The 14,164-nt window shown below is 41.6% G+C and overlaps 1 long non-coding RNA gene across 1 annotated transcript; it reads left to right on the top strand.

The window, feature by feature from the left end:
* Nucleotides 1-293: 293 nt before the first annotated feature.
* Nucleotides 294-12,863, top strand: LOC148224248 (uncharacterized). Its single transcript, XR_015802240.1, has 2 exons — nt 294-436; nt 1,903-12,863. It is a non-coding gene; the product is annotated as an uncharacterized LOC148224248 (long non-coding RNA).
* The last annotated feature ends 1,301 nt before the right edge of the window (nt 12,864-14,164 follow it).

Below are 14,164 nucleotides of genomic sequence, written 5' to 3'. Positions count from 1 at the left end.
GCCGCCGCCGCCGCCGCCGCCGCTCAGCGGGCGCCCCCGCCGGCCCCCGCCGGGCGCGGCCCCCCCGCCATCCGCCGCCGCGCTGGGTCCGGCGGGAGCCGCCTTCCCCCGGCCGCGCCGCGCCGCGCAGGGAGCGCCCGCCCGGGCGCGGGGCCGGCGGAGCGGGAGCGGCGCCCCGCGGGAGCGGGCGGGCGGCGGGGCTGCAGGGCTGGGGCGAGGGCCGCTCTCGCACAGCGGCCCCGGCCCCGCTGGCCGCACACGCATGCACGGCAGCTGCCGGCGCTTCCCCGCCCCGCAAGTTACTTGGGCGCTGCGGGCACCCCGTGCCCCGCGCAAGCAGCGGGGCCGCGTTGATTCTGTGGTGATCCCCCACCATCGCCCCGTGCGTACAAAGGAAACTCCAGTAGCATCCTCTGGTATTAGCCCCTAACTGCCGGTAAGTATGAAAATAATAACGGGATGCGAAAGGATTTTGTTCTGCGCTGAGTTTATTGTCTTTGGGTCTGAATTCAGTAGTGGGAAGAGATTTAAGAACATCAACGTGTGTCATTTCAATAGGCTTGAGTACCCGTTTGCGAGCATAAAGGACCGGAGGACAAGACGCAGAAACAGTAAATATTGCATGAAAAAAAGAGTGAAATCATGCTCTCACTAGTGTCAGTGGCAAAAGTCCCACTGTTCAGTGGCACTAGGCTGTCACCTTAGCAAGCTGTTTCCAACTTCACATTTTCAAATGGTGTGAAATATGTCTACAGTCAGACAGAAACAATTGCCTTTTTTAGTTTGCAGCTTTTCCAGATTTATGCTACAAGCCCTATCCAATTACAACAAAACCAGCACACAACAGTGCAAGCCACGAGGAGACCTCTGTGTTGTGTAGTTTGTGTTTCTATTTGATCTGACATGCTTCAGGGAGAAAATAAATGCAAATCCCACATTGCACAAAGCTTATCTGAATATTCAATAAAACACATTTTCAAACCAGGACAAAATACAAAAGTTATTACTTTGCAAGTTTTTCAGCTTAGTCAATCAAGCTTTCATGCCTTCAGAGGGTGCGAGCAGGACATCCAAGACTGCTCTGGTGCAATCTCATCACAATTCATCCAGAGAGCATCAAACCCATGAACAGACAGAAGCTGCCCCAGGAGGTATTTCCTCAGCCCTTGGAAAATGCCAGCTATACAAGAAAGCTGGATTTACTGAGAAGTCAGTTAACTGGCAGCCAGCACAGGACTCAGCACACAGTTCTCCCAGACAACAGCTTTTCCTAGTGAGCAGATATGTCCTACGTGAGCAGCTGTCTCAGGATGGGTTATGGCACTGCATGCAGGAAAACTGCTTTAGCGGTTTCCAGGTATCCATGAGGGACTTGAAATGATGCAGATACTCAGTGGCCCAGGTGACATTCACTTCCCTTTTGCTCGCCAATGTATACATTTCGGAGTACCCAGCACTTACATTCTTGAGCAACAGCACCACAGGCTGCCGTCTGCACAATCGATGGGAAGTATACTTCCTCCACTCTGTTGCTTGCTTAATTGCTAGTGTTGCTTCCCAAATCCTGTAATCATCATTTTGAACTTGCACAATCTCAGCCAAATTATTCACATCCAGTCCTCCATCTTGCTCAGACAATGGATGGCCAATTAGTCTGCACTAAATATTTAGAGAAAATTAAGATACAGAACTGGCAGACTGAAACACTCACCTCGGTTCTCTCCTCACCAGTTTGGCTGGTTGTACAGCCAGGGAATCACATAGCTGCAGGACTGAGACCTTGTAAGACCTTACAAGAGTCCCAGAGTGATATGGCTCTATGGAATCACCCTTAGGGATGTAGGACTGTTGGTTTCACCCACATCATAATTACTTACTTTGTTTGTTTTTCACCCTTTGCAGATGCCTTTTTCCAGCCAGCACCCACAGCAGTGGGATAAGGAGGGGGCATCTATAAGCAGAATATACACTCCAAAAGTTCCTGGGAATTTGTTCATTGTCTTAAACTTCTCTGGCTTTCAGCAGCTCCTCAAGAATGTGTTACAGTCTGCTCAGTGTCAACCGACTGGCTCAGTGGAGGTTTTCAATTCAGCTGTATTGGCACAATGGATACCTTATCACATCCGTCTTTCACACAGATTAATCCGTTAATGTAACAGATCAATCTGTTCTGTGTAATATCCTTCTATTTTTCAGCAAATATAAAGAGTGTTAAAATAATTACCTATAACAAATATTATTTTAAATATCTTTATTAAAGACCACTCAATCTAGATGTTTTTCCCTACCTTCTTTCATAAGGCTGTAAAATAAACCAGCACAAAATGTTAAAAAGAAACTCTTATCATCTTAGTGATATTTAAAATGTATTTTTATTCCTCATTGTTTACGGTAAAGTTGATAGGAAATGAGAAAACAGTTCAATCTAATTTTTCACAAAAGGGGCAGTTTCTGACTAGTTCCAGGCTACACACTGAGTGGTTACTTTAGTATCACATATGATTACTGAACAGCTCATTTTTTTCATTTAAGGAATTAATTTTTTTTTTGGTAGTTTTCTGTAAGATTTCTATATGCATATGAGGCTGAGCACTCATTGGGAGGAAGAAATGTAACTAGATTACCCTTAGAAAGAAGGCCTGCTCCAAATAATTCAGGTCAATAACGGAGGAAAGTGTGTAGAGGAGAAGGTCTAAAAAATGATGGGAAGCCTATGACGACACAAATCTAAATGAAACTCCATAATGATTGTGCAGCTGAACATTTCTTGGAAGAAATTTCTGGGATATACAGAAAGTGGGAACACGGTATGGGACAATGAAGTAGGATCAAAAAGTCCTTCATCTGCAATACCAGCAGCAGGGAAAATAGAAGAGAAAGAAATAGAGCCAGGCCTTAGTCCAAGCAGCAAAAGACCTGTTTGGTCTATGGAATCAGGGAATAAGTGATAATAATTATGTAGTCAACACATTTTGAAAAGACAGATCTGTCCATGTCCATTATTAAGATATCTGTGAATTTAACCTAGAAATTTACACAATATTGTTATTTTCATCAACAGTGCTGCCACTCTGTGCTGTGAGTACACTCCAGCAAGTCTCTGTCCCAACTCTCCTGTTCAGCTGCCAGATGAACTGCAGTGCCTCGCTTTGTCACTGGGTTGTTGTGCATCCCTAGTGTGTGGCCATGCATCTCACTACAGAGGTGGACATCTTCCCATATTGGGCGAAATGACTTCATGGAAATAGACAATATTTGCGGAAACACCCCTAAAAATGCCAAGTCCTAATCAAAGCTCAAAGCAATGTATGAAAAACACCCAAATTAGTCCCCCAAAGTCAATCAGAAGGTTGATTTCTTTCCAGGTATCCCTGTCTGTGGAAGATTGGAGCCATGGTTTATGGTCCTCTAAAAAAAACTTCTAGACTTACAAGGAACCTTAAGTCCTTAGGAAAGTCAGTGAAAAGGGCGATGCCATCTGAACGCCCTGTTTGCACCATATTGTCTTTCAGACCAATCAATCTTTCATCCTCATGCAGAGATGTCCCTAAGCAGAAGGTTACACCTGAGTGAACATAACACAAGCCTGGTTTTTAGTCAGAATAATTTACTGTTTTCCTAAGTGGTGAGAACACCACTTTTACAGTTTATGAATCTGATCATTACAGTTTTGCTTTTCTACCCAAGATTAGGTAATGCTGAGAATGTGTCTGTATCTCAGCTAATACAGAGGAAACAAATCACATATTTCCAATGTGCCAAAAAAGGATAGGCAATTTGATAGTTGCAGATCTAATTCCTTCTGAATGTCAGTTTCCACTCTAATTTCCTCTCAATTTAAAGGGTCACAGCTGCGAGTTTGCCTTCCTCCTGTCTTTCAAGAACACGGTGATGTCTCCAAGCAAGGGCAAGCACTACATGAAATCAGAATGACAGGATGACACATTTTAGGTCATCTGCAGCAGTCATCTGCTGGAGCACAGTGGCTCTTTACTGGACTGTTCTGTACTCCACGTTTCTCCAAATGGGGATCAATGCTGGAAACAGGGGAAACATCACTTGTTCTCTTCTAGGGAGCAACCAAGTGTGCTTCCCTACCTGGAAAGCCCCTGCACAGGTCTCATCTCATTCTGTCATGCTGTTGCAGCTTGTGATTCCTTATTAACATTTCCTTTATTTTTGCATGGATGGAACTGGGATGGGATTTCTCACAAAAGCAACATAATAGCAAAATAGAAAATGTAAAATAGTAGCACCAGGACCAAAACTAGAATGCATGCCTGAGAATGAGATACAATATTTAAAAAATAAATTTGCACTAGCCGCTGCAAAGTGTCACAATCACTACTCTGTGCTTTTCCTTAATAACTCTAGTACAGGAGCTTCAAAAGTGGTCAAAGAAAATGCATCACTGGAAACATTTTCTCTGAAAAATCAGATCCTTTGAGAAGAATACCTTTTGAAATCATGTCAATTCCATGAAAATGTTTTAAGAAAGCCATACAAATGTTCTGACAGCTTCAAAGCATTCCATTTTAATTTTCTGTAGAGTAAAATATTTTAATTTCTAAATCACTATGGTTTCAGTTTAAGTTAGCATAGTGTTACCATACGGTGTAACATAAAAGAAAAGGTGCCATCATTAAACATTTCAATCAGCTTCATTTTTCTTACAGAAGTTTTGGGGTATTTTAAGGACTGCAAAATTTTCAGATTGCATTGCTAATTAGAACAAAGACAAATCTCAAAAACATTCATGAAAGTGAAATTTTATCCTCTGAACAGCTTATGTCCTCCTTATACTCTTGGCAAGTAAGAAAAAGAAACAAAAGTGTCTGGTTCAGATAACTTCTGAGAGGGTACTAAATTTCAAATATGAGAAGTCCACAGATCCAGGCCCATGCCTAAAGTTAATCTTGTATTTTATTCAGGCTAACATAAAATTCAATTTTCTCCACAAGGATTTAAAACACCAGAGAGACTAAATGTGTTGGAAACTTGGTGAGATTAGGGCACCTGCCTCCCACAGGTTTCTTGACAAATCTTGCATCTCAAGATAGAGTATTAAAATATAAAATAAATTATGCCAGAGCTCTTTTGGTACTATTTCATATTCAGTGAAGGAACCTGAGTAGAATTAAATTTCTACTCAGCTACTTAGCACTGGGCTAAGTGTCAAGAAGCAGCAATTCTTTTCCTCAGGCCAACCTGACAACAATGGGAATTGCATTTCACTAGACATCTAGTTGGAAATAAAATCTGCGTCATGGTGGGGCTTTTTTTTACAGCTAGAGTCACCAGCATTCCCAGGTATGGAAGAGAGGATGAAGCACTTAACCTCCTCAGTTGATGCCATCTTTGTGGCTCCATACATCCCCACAGCATCAGAGCATCCCTTTCATGGGTGCTAAGAAATACCCACCTCTGATTCATCCCTGATTCATCCCAGCACTCAAGACTGTATAGTCTGGCACGGCTGTTATGTACCGTGGTGTACTAAAAGGAGAATGAAATAAAATCTTAAACCTTGGCTCACCGCCAGAGACCAGAAGAGGGATTGTTACATGAGTGAGACAGGATTTGAGAAAGGAATACTGGCTCCTTCCTGTATTTTGGAACAAAACTAATCTCCAAAATATCTGGTTCTGGAAAGTTAAAATTGACTCCTACATGGCATTGGTGAGTTCCCTGGGAAAACCATTGTGTTGCTCCACTCAAAACTACCCCAAAAAATGTTCTAGGGATGTCACAGTGCTGACAATTGAGTCTTCACATTAGATAATATACTCTGACTTCATTTAATTTACTAGGGTAGATGTCATCAGTGCAAGGCATTGCAAAGCCTATGTGTTCCAAATTTAATTTTTATTGAGCTGCACTAATCCAATGCAAATTACTTCCCTTGATTCTCTACCAGTAATTATTATTTATTCATTCTGGTAAACCTGGTAATATTCCCATTTGTGCAAAAAACAACTAACCAACCAACAAATCTTCCGGCTCTAGATACGTATGCATGAAAAAAATACCTTTTAAATTCCATTGGTTATAAAAGAATCTGACCCTAAAACTGATATCTGGATTTTCCCCAACCTTTAATGAAGTCTGGATTCAAGTTTGAATTTTCAGGAAGTTTGGACTTCTTTCAACAGAATTGATTCTCAATTTGATTCTATATCTGCTTGACAGACAGAAATAAGCCCCTAAATTAGTTAATCTTCTGTACACCAGTAAGATTCAATTGTAAAGCCAAATGGTGATACAAACATATTTCTCGATTGAAGGATGTTTCACACATAAAAATGTAGCCACATTTTAACCCACAACAGTTATCTGTTTCCTAGTGGAATAAAGTCTAGCACCATGTGGAGGTAAGGAATGGTAGTGGATGGGATACTGGGAAATGGGGGTGGAGAACAAGAGAAGAGAGTGGGAAGGCAGGCAACCCCACAGTACCTCCACTCCAGCTTTAGGACCCAAACACACCTTGCACTGGTAGGGAAAGACAGGTCCTTCTTTGGCTGCCCTCTTCAACAACTTGTCATGTAATCTGGCACGTGGAGAAAGCTGGAGGGCATTAAAAACAGACCTAAGAACAGAAATCCAGGCTTGGGGAATCCAGCATATGCAGGGGACCATGGGCTGTAAGCAGCTCACTGTGAAGCTTTAGTAACTCCTTAGGTGCTAATAGCTTCTAGAAAGCTAATGGTTTAATAGGGCTGGAAGAGAAGAACATGCTGGAAATTTTCTCAGGCAGGGTTTTATATATCCTGATGAGAAATGGAGGGGAGGGAGAAGAGACCCATAATATTCTTCTTATTCTTTTATTGGAATAAAAGTGGAACCATAATTTCTGAGGATTCTCTCATTATGGTGTTGCTAACTTCACATGCTAAAGATTTCAGCGAGTGGTGACAACCTCTTTCCATATAACAACAAAGAAAACAGTGCTTCAGAGTCACATGTTTATTTAATTTCATTAGTGCTGTTGCTGCAATAGAAACTACAAGCACCTAAAGAACTTCTAAGTTATATAAAAAAAAGTCCTCATTAAAAAAATTACTTTGCTGGAAAACTTTGCTGATGTATGGCTAAGGCTGCTCACTTGCTTCCATAAAGTCCATAATTTGCTCCTTGCTTCCATAATTTGAATTCTGAGAAACCAAGAAATACAGAGGATAATAAAACAATATTCAACTCAACCTTTATATACCTGTGATGAAAATAATTCACCTTTTCAGTGAGTGATTTTCAGAGAACATAACTACTACAGAGTATATAACTACTACAGCTCAGGCACCTCTTGTATTTGGAAAAGTGGACTGTATTCAAAGTGACACTTCTTTTACATGCATGCTCTGACCCAATTTCCTAGAGAAAAATTCCATTAAAATTAAATTTTGCCTTTTCCCCTGACTCACCACTTAGTCACACAGGTATTATTAAGCCCACTGAATATTTTTCCTACTTTACTTTGCACTTTTGATCCCACCCACAGGAGTGATGAGCACTGTGGGGCAGAGGCCCCATCTGAAGGTATGGCCTCCCATTTTCCCTACTATCATAGTTTACTAAGCTTTCTACCATTTGACACAGCAATAATCAACTCAGCAAATACAACCAGTTCCCTGTTCCCATTGCCAGCTCCCAGGAGGGAAATATAAAGGTTGCTTGAATGTTGACCTAAACTCTGTATTTCCTGGCTTCCAAAAGTCTGAATTTTGCTGAAGCCGATATTTTATAAGAGCTCCAACTACTGCCAGGAAATCCTAAATCTGCATTAATTAAGGGGTTTTGTCAGTCAGTAAAAAGGAAAGATGCTTAAAAGACCTGATATTCACTATTTCCTTGATTCTTAAAATATATTTGAGAGAACATCTTTGCAATGTGTCAGTCTGTGATTCAGGATGTGAAAAAAATTCTGAAGAGTCCTGAAGTTTCTAGTAAGGACTAGATGCACTGGTAGACTGGGTTGGGTTTTTTTTCTATGTGAGGGATGGTAGTTTGGTATGAACACTTTCCTGCTGACTGACTCTTTCATACCAGGTAAATGGTGCTCACCACCATTTTGCTATTTTATTTACTGCTCTCATGGGCTCTGTTTTAAATGAGAGTCAGAAAGCACTGAGCTAAGGATGAGCTGTCTTCTTTAGCAGATACATACAGAGAAAACAGCTTTTACAAATGTATGTATGACTGTTTGAAACCTAAAACACTGCACCAGTTTTCAACTGAGCCCAGCTTCTATCTCTTCAGGGGAAAAAAAAGAAAAAGGATAGTGATAACAAAATACTTGATGGATCTCATTGGCACATTTTACTGCTGGGTTTTGAGAAGTATATGAGTAAGCTCTTTGTGAGGTACATGAACACCCTTTAAAACTGATCCAAGTTGTGTATAGATAGGGTGAAGCTGAAGTCTTGACCTAGGACTCCAGATAATCTAATCCTTTAGTTCAAGTTCTGTCAAAACAAACTCATTACTGAAATTTTTAGTTCTACCACAAACTCTTTACTGAACTTTTTAGTTCTAGAGCTCTGTAAAAGGATGGATATGCTGTGGCAAAAGAGTCATGCTGACAGAGGAGTAGAGAGGAAGGATCAGCAGTGTCAGTGGAAATAGGGGATACACACCTCTCACCCCTTCTATCCTCTGATATAAACTTGTCTACCACAGCTGTCTCTCAAGGGCAACTGAAACCTTCTTGACCTTCCATTTCCACAACCTGAAAACTCTCCTCCAGGATGGCTGGAAAACACTGTGGTGGCAAGGGTGAAGAAAAAGTCTTTTAAAGTCAACTCAAGCATTTGAAATTTTCAAAGAATAACATGAAGAAATGTTTTCCACTGGAAAACTGGCATTATCGTGCCATCTTAAGAATGGTGAAACACCTCAGGAGATGTTAATGAATATTCAGGAGCACACCTGCCACCAAACTCACTGCTCCTTCCACCCATTAAACCATCATCAGAAAGGGGTGCTTGATGCTGGACAATATCAAGAGCTCAAGGAGATAAAATTGATGTAGACTTCAGACTACAGTAATATATTTTGAAAAGAATTCAGCAGTGGCATGAGTCAGCCCAGTTACATCAGCTCCTGTGATATCTGAATTTGGTCAGTGAATGAATCCAAACAAAGCAAATCTTGCTTTAGAAATAAATTGTACATAGCCTTTGTGCAGTTGAGTAGAGCAGGAGAGGAAAAGAAGGTATTCAAGCACAGACAACTCCAACACTCTCCCTGAGGGAGATTTCTGTGGCAATCGGTGATTAAGTGTGATTGAAGCCATGCAAAATATTTTCAGAGACCTGTTTCTTCCCAGGTCAAAACAGGCTTGCTTTTGAATTCACAAATTCCTAAATGAAACTGGCCACCTCCTCACATATTCCAATGTGTGTCCCCTTCTTTTCCCAGAAATAAGTAATAGGATCATCTGTTCACTGGAATGACTGCCAAAATACTGGGAGTAATCGTTGTAAATATTTTTAATTTCAAGCTGGTTCAGTTGTTCTAGAATTGTCTGTTGGCATCAGACAAATCCCAGTTCCCTTACTCACCATCTAGCTTCATATTATCCTAAAAGCCAGTAAAAAATTCTCCTTCATGTTTTCAGACATGGAACTGCACTCTTCGAGTTATCCTCTAGCTGGAAATGATAAAGATGCTGCCACTTTCTGTGTATGGGTCTCTAGAATCTGTCTTACTGACCACAAGAAATCCAAAGAGACAGACATAGGATCATAAGTATTTGCAGAAATAACTGCATATTATTAAGTCATCAGAGGAAAGTAATATGGGCCACCTTCCCCCTGAGAGCAACACTGCTGTGTTTATGAACACCCTTAATTTTGAATGACCTGTGCTCTGAAATCAGAGATAACATGAACACCTCAGGTCCTTTCCTGGCAGTAGGGCTGGAAGTAGCATAGATATGTGGAAGTTAGCTCTGTGTGTTTGCATGCAATGGTGCTGCTATCTCCATTCATTTACTTCTCTTTGCTACTGAGTCCTGTTCACTGGATCATCTCAGTAATCTGCAGTAACCAAAACACCTTCCATCTCCTTTGCATCACCTACACAAACACAGACTCACCCCCCAGAGGGTTCCCAGGTTCGGGATTTGATACACCCATCCTTTCCAAAGAGCACGGAAAAGGGTTGAGTGCTAAAAGCAGAACCAGTTAGGGAGTGCTTATGCTAATGGCAGCTTTTATGCAAGTGCCCTGCCACCTGTCTGACTGACTGCAGGATGCCAGCCTTTGCTCTGCTAGGGTATGCCTAGGAACATTTTAATGGGAAGTGGCCTGTTTTTAAAAAATCAATAACTAGAAGGGAAAATTTTGTTTTTAAAAATGGAGCCATGTTACAGAATAGCCATGCAACTGAACAAAAGCATTTCCAAACATGATTCAGTCTGTATCTGTGTGTTTTTCCTACATATGCACAACAAGCACTTTTTTTGTCAGAATTGCATTTTTCTGCCATATTGTTTCTATTGAGAGGTTTCTTTTTTCCTCAAAATCCGTGCTCTGAAGTCATAATTTCCAAACTTAGTTTGGTTTCATTAAAAAATTTGCCCTCTTGATTTTGAAAAAGAGGTGGAAAGCTGAACTGTAAAGCTTTAAATACTAGAGAGTTTTTCAGCAGGCCCAGGGAGGGAAGTTTGGGGCTGTATGCCCAGTTTCTGATTGTTGGAGTCAGCAGCACTATTAGTATCAAGACCAGAAGGCTTAAAAACATTGGCTTAATGCTCATACAAGGATTTGAGCAGGATGTTTTCTTTTATTCTTCCTTCCCCACCCCTATGCTAGTACCAAATTGCATACATTGCTTCATATTTCCAACATTTCCCAATCTAGATTAATTTACATTTGGAGAGAGGGTGTGAATTAAACTGTTATAAAAGGCTTAGATGCAGTGCCAACTTGTTACTATGCTCTTTCAAGCATCAAATTCTTTTTCTATTAAGGAAGCTCTCAGAGAATTTCTTGCATCTGGAAATCTCTCCCATTGCAGAGCTTATTTATCAAATGCAAAATACGAATATACACACAAAGACATTCATAGTAACACATCTCCTGCTGCAGTCAGAGGCTCTGTCATACTATGGCCTACAGTAATATATTACTGTCTTCAAGGAGATTTCAGTCTGAGAAAAGCCTAAATCCTGTAGGGATGCAGAATGCAAGGGAAAAGTCAGAAGCAGCCAGGACACAAGCAGAGGACAGAGAGCACACCAAACTGCTGGAGCTGACACAGTCAAGACTTGCAGCCTTCAGCGTGTACTGCACCTAACAGTCCAAAGTGAGAAGCTGGGCCTGAAAGCACTTCTTAATTCATTAAATACCTAGGAGTGAATATGAAGCCTGCCCTTATCTTCTACTGGTCTTTTCCCTTGAATTTTCTCATATGTGAAGTACCTACAGATGTAAACTTCTGTCTTCTGTCAAGGGGTGTGATACAAGTCTTGTCTCTAGTTGGTTGCAAGCATCACATTCATGGTGCGCCTCATAATTATAGCACTAAAGCATGGGGTGAGGCTGATTCAAAGTTGGATATGTCAAAAGGATGGTCTCACTCTTGCTGTTAGTGATACTTGTGTCAGAGCTGGGTTAGTCACTAAGGACTTTGCTAGCAAATTGCATTCAAGGTCCATGTAAGTTCTCCCTTGCTGGCATTAGCTTCTGCCAATTTTTGTAAGCTCTCTAAAAATTATTCATGGACCACAAATTTTCCAGAGACTGCAATTTCCAGTTTGAAGCATTTAGTATGTTCATCTACTTGTGATCTTAAGCTTGCCTTAACCTCACACTCACTGTCACCTGGGTGACAACTGAGGGAATATGGGCAAGAGCATAGAGCTGAGTATCTGGTTCCTTTCTGCAGCATCAGAAGGGATTCAAAGCTTCGAGGGAAATTGTTGGTGAACTTTTTTCTCCTTCATTTACCTTTTTTAATGAACAGCTATAAGGGCCTTAGAGGTTCTGCATTCTCCCTTTACCAGATTTCTTCAGGGATATGTAATGGGTTTTGTAGGGTAGCTACAGCTCTTCTCTCACATCACCACTAGCTGTCAGAGACAAGTGCTGCCAGCAAGGATTGTAGTCCTTCTTCCCACCACTTCAGTAGCTTGCTTACTTTTCTCTCTGATTCTCTAGTGAGTGTGGAGAGAATAATGAATCATCTTATAACTCATCAAATGTGACCAGTGGTTTTATGGTGCTTAACAGATGAGATAAATGTGAACTGATGTGAACTATAAAGTAAGGAAATTGCCAGGCAGCAGGCTTTAAACAATCAGAAAACAATTGCTTTAACATGTGCTTAATGCTGTTGTGACTCATAACCACCAGTTGTAGCAGCAAAAATGTGTAAGTGTGCTTTAAAAAGATTGGAAAGATTTGTGAAGGATGATTCCACCCTTGGCTATTAAACATGATGATCCAAATGCCACCTCTGACTCAGGAAACTGTTCAGCTTTGCCAAAAAGTGCTACAATGTTCTGGGAGAAAAAACATTCTTCTGAGAGAAATGTTCTCTAAGCATCGACCTTGACCTCTGTTGATGTTAAGTTGCTGAGCTAGCTGAATTCTGGTATGGCATAATGCTCTTATATTTTTCCTAAAAGATCTCTATTTGGCTAATGTAGTGAGTAATATGTGTTATACAAGGGCTAAACTACAAGGCCTTGTACAGCTCTGATGAATTTACCACTTGCAACAAATACTGTTGGCTATTGCTGGATCCTATGCAATTAAATATATCTATTGTTCTAATAATTCAGGGGCTACCCAATACACATTCTGTATTCATTCTTCTCTGCCATGGTACACCAAATAAAAATGGAAACTTGTAAACAATGGGAATGTGTCCACACTGTGCTGGCAATGCTTCTGAGTCTGCAATACAGAAGGCAGGCTGCAGAGAGAGAGAGAGAAAGAGACAGAGAGAGAGAGAAAAAACACTGGTGTGCTGCTGCACCTCCTGACGTAACCCACAACGGATCTGGCTATCCCTGTAGTCATAAAACAGTCACTGAAAAAAAACCCCAAACAACAAATCCTGAACTACTTTATCCAGTGATTGCATAACCTCCACAGCCACACTGCAGCTGAGGTGAGAACCTTGCAGACAATTTGGGAAAAGGGCTCAAACCCCAGCTTCTCCAGGCAGGAGAGTGCATTCACTCCTGCTCAGCCTAACAGGCTCAGAGCTCTCAGTGGTTAAACTTGCCACTCCAAACAGTTCCACCCAAGAGACTGCCCTAAAGCTTTTTGCAGGGAAAGGATTTAATTAGAATGTGATTTTTCTGGTACAATTCAATATTCAGTACAACAGGATCACCAAAATGTATGCTTTGTGATCCGTGGTGCAGGTTTGCTTAGGCAACTTTTAAGATGATCCCTAGGTAGAGAAAGGGCAAAGGCACCAGAGGAGGAGAGACTTTGCTGGGCAGGTTTGAATGTCATAAATGCACAGTTATGGCTTAGTATTTGTATCACAGTTGACAGATGCTGCAGCAGTCACATGACTAGAGCATGACCTCATATTTCGGCTCTCTCCCCTCCTCCCCCAGTGATGAGGGCAGTGCTGGCACTTAAATAAGCAGAAGGCATTTCCAGAAGGCCAGTTTGTAAGTTACTTAAAGGAGAAGCCTGAGTTTTGGCACAGAGGTATACTTTGTACGGGCTATTAACAGCTGCTCAACAGTGGCAGAGAAGCAAAACTCTTTACTTCCACTTGGGAAGTGCACTAAAGTTGTTTTTAGGGTAAAAACACTGAATCCCAAATCACACGGGCTTAGATCATCCCTTCCCAAGGAAAAATCTGCAGGAGGCACAGTAGAGGGAAGGAATGCCTCCATGACTCCTCACAGGTTTACCCTGCAGACAGTGGAGCTGCTGCAAGCTCTGCAAGCTCTCCAGGGATCTGTGAGATGCTGCAGCCACGAGGAGGCCACCTCTGCTTTGATGCTGTCCCAGAAGCCACTCTGCATGCTCTGGCAGAGTGATTTCACAGGAGGATCGCACACACAGGAAGAATATAGAGCTTTATGGAGATTTTCCAGGGGTACTGAGTGAACTCCTAAATCCATCCACTCCTTTTGGCACAGATTTTGGATTATGCAATTCCCATTAGGGTCTTGGGAGGAAGGTACAGT

This window comes from Sturnus vulgaris, chromosome 3 (genome assembly GCF_052056855.1).
Source record: "Sturnus vulgaris isolate bStuVul1 chromosome 3, bStuVul1.hap1, whole genome shotgun sequence".
Lineage (NCBI taxonomy): Eukaryota > Metazoa > Chordata > Aves > Passeriformes > Sturnidae > Sturnus > Sturnus vulgaris.
Note: the sequence above shows the minus strand (reverse complement) of the source record. Positions and strands in the feature narration are given on the sequence as shown.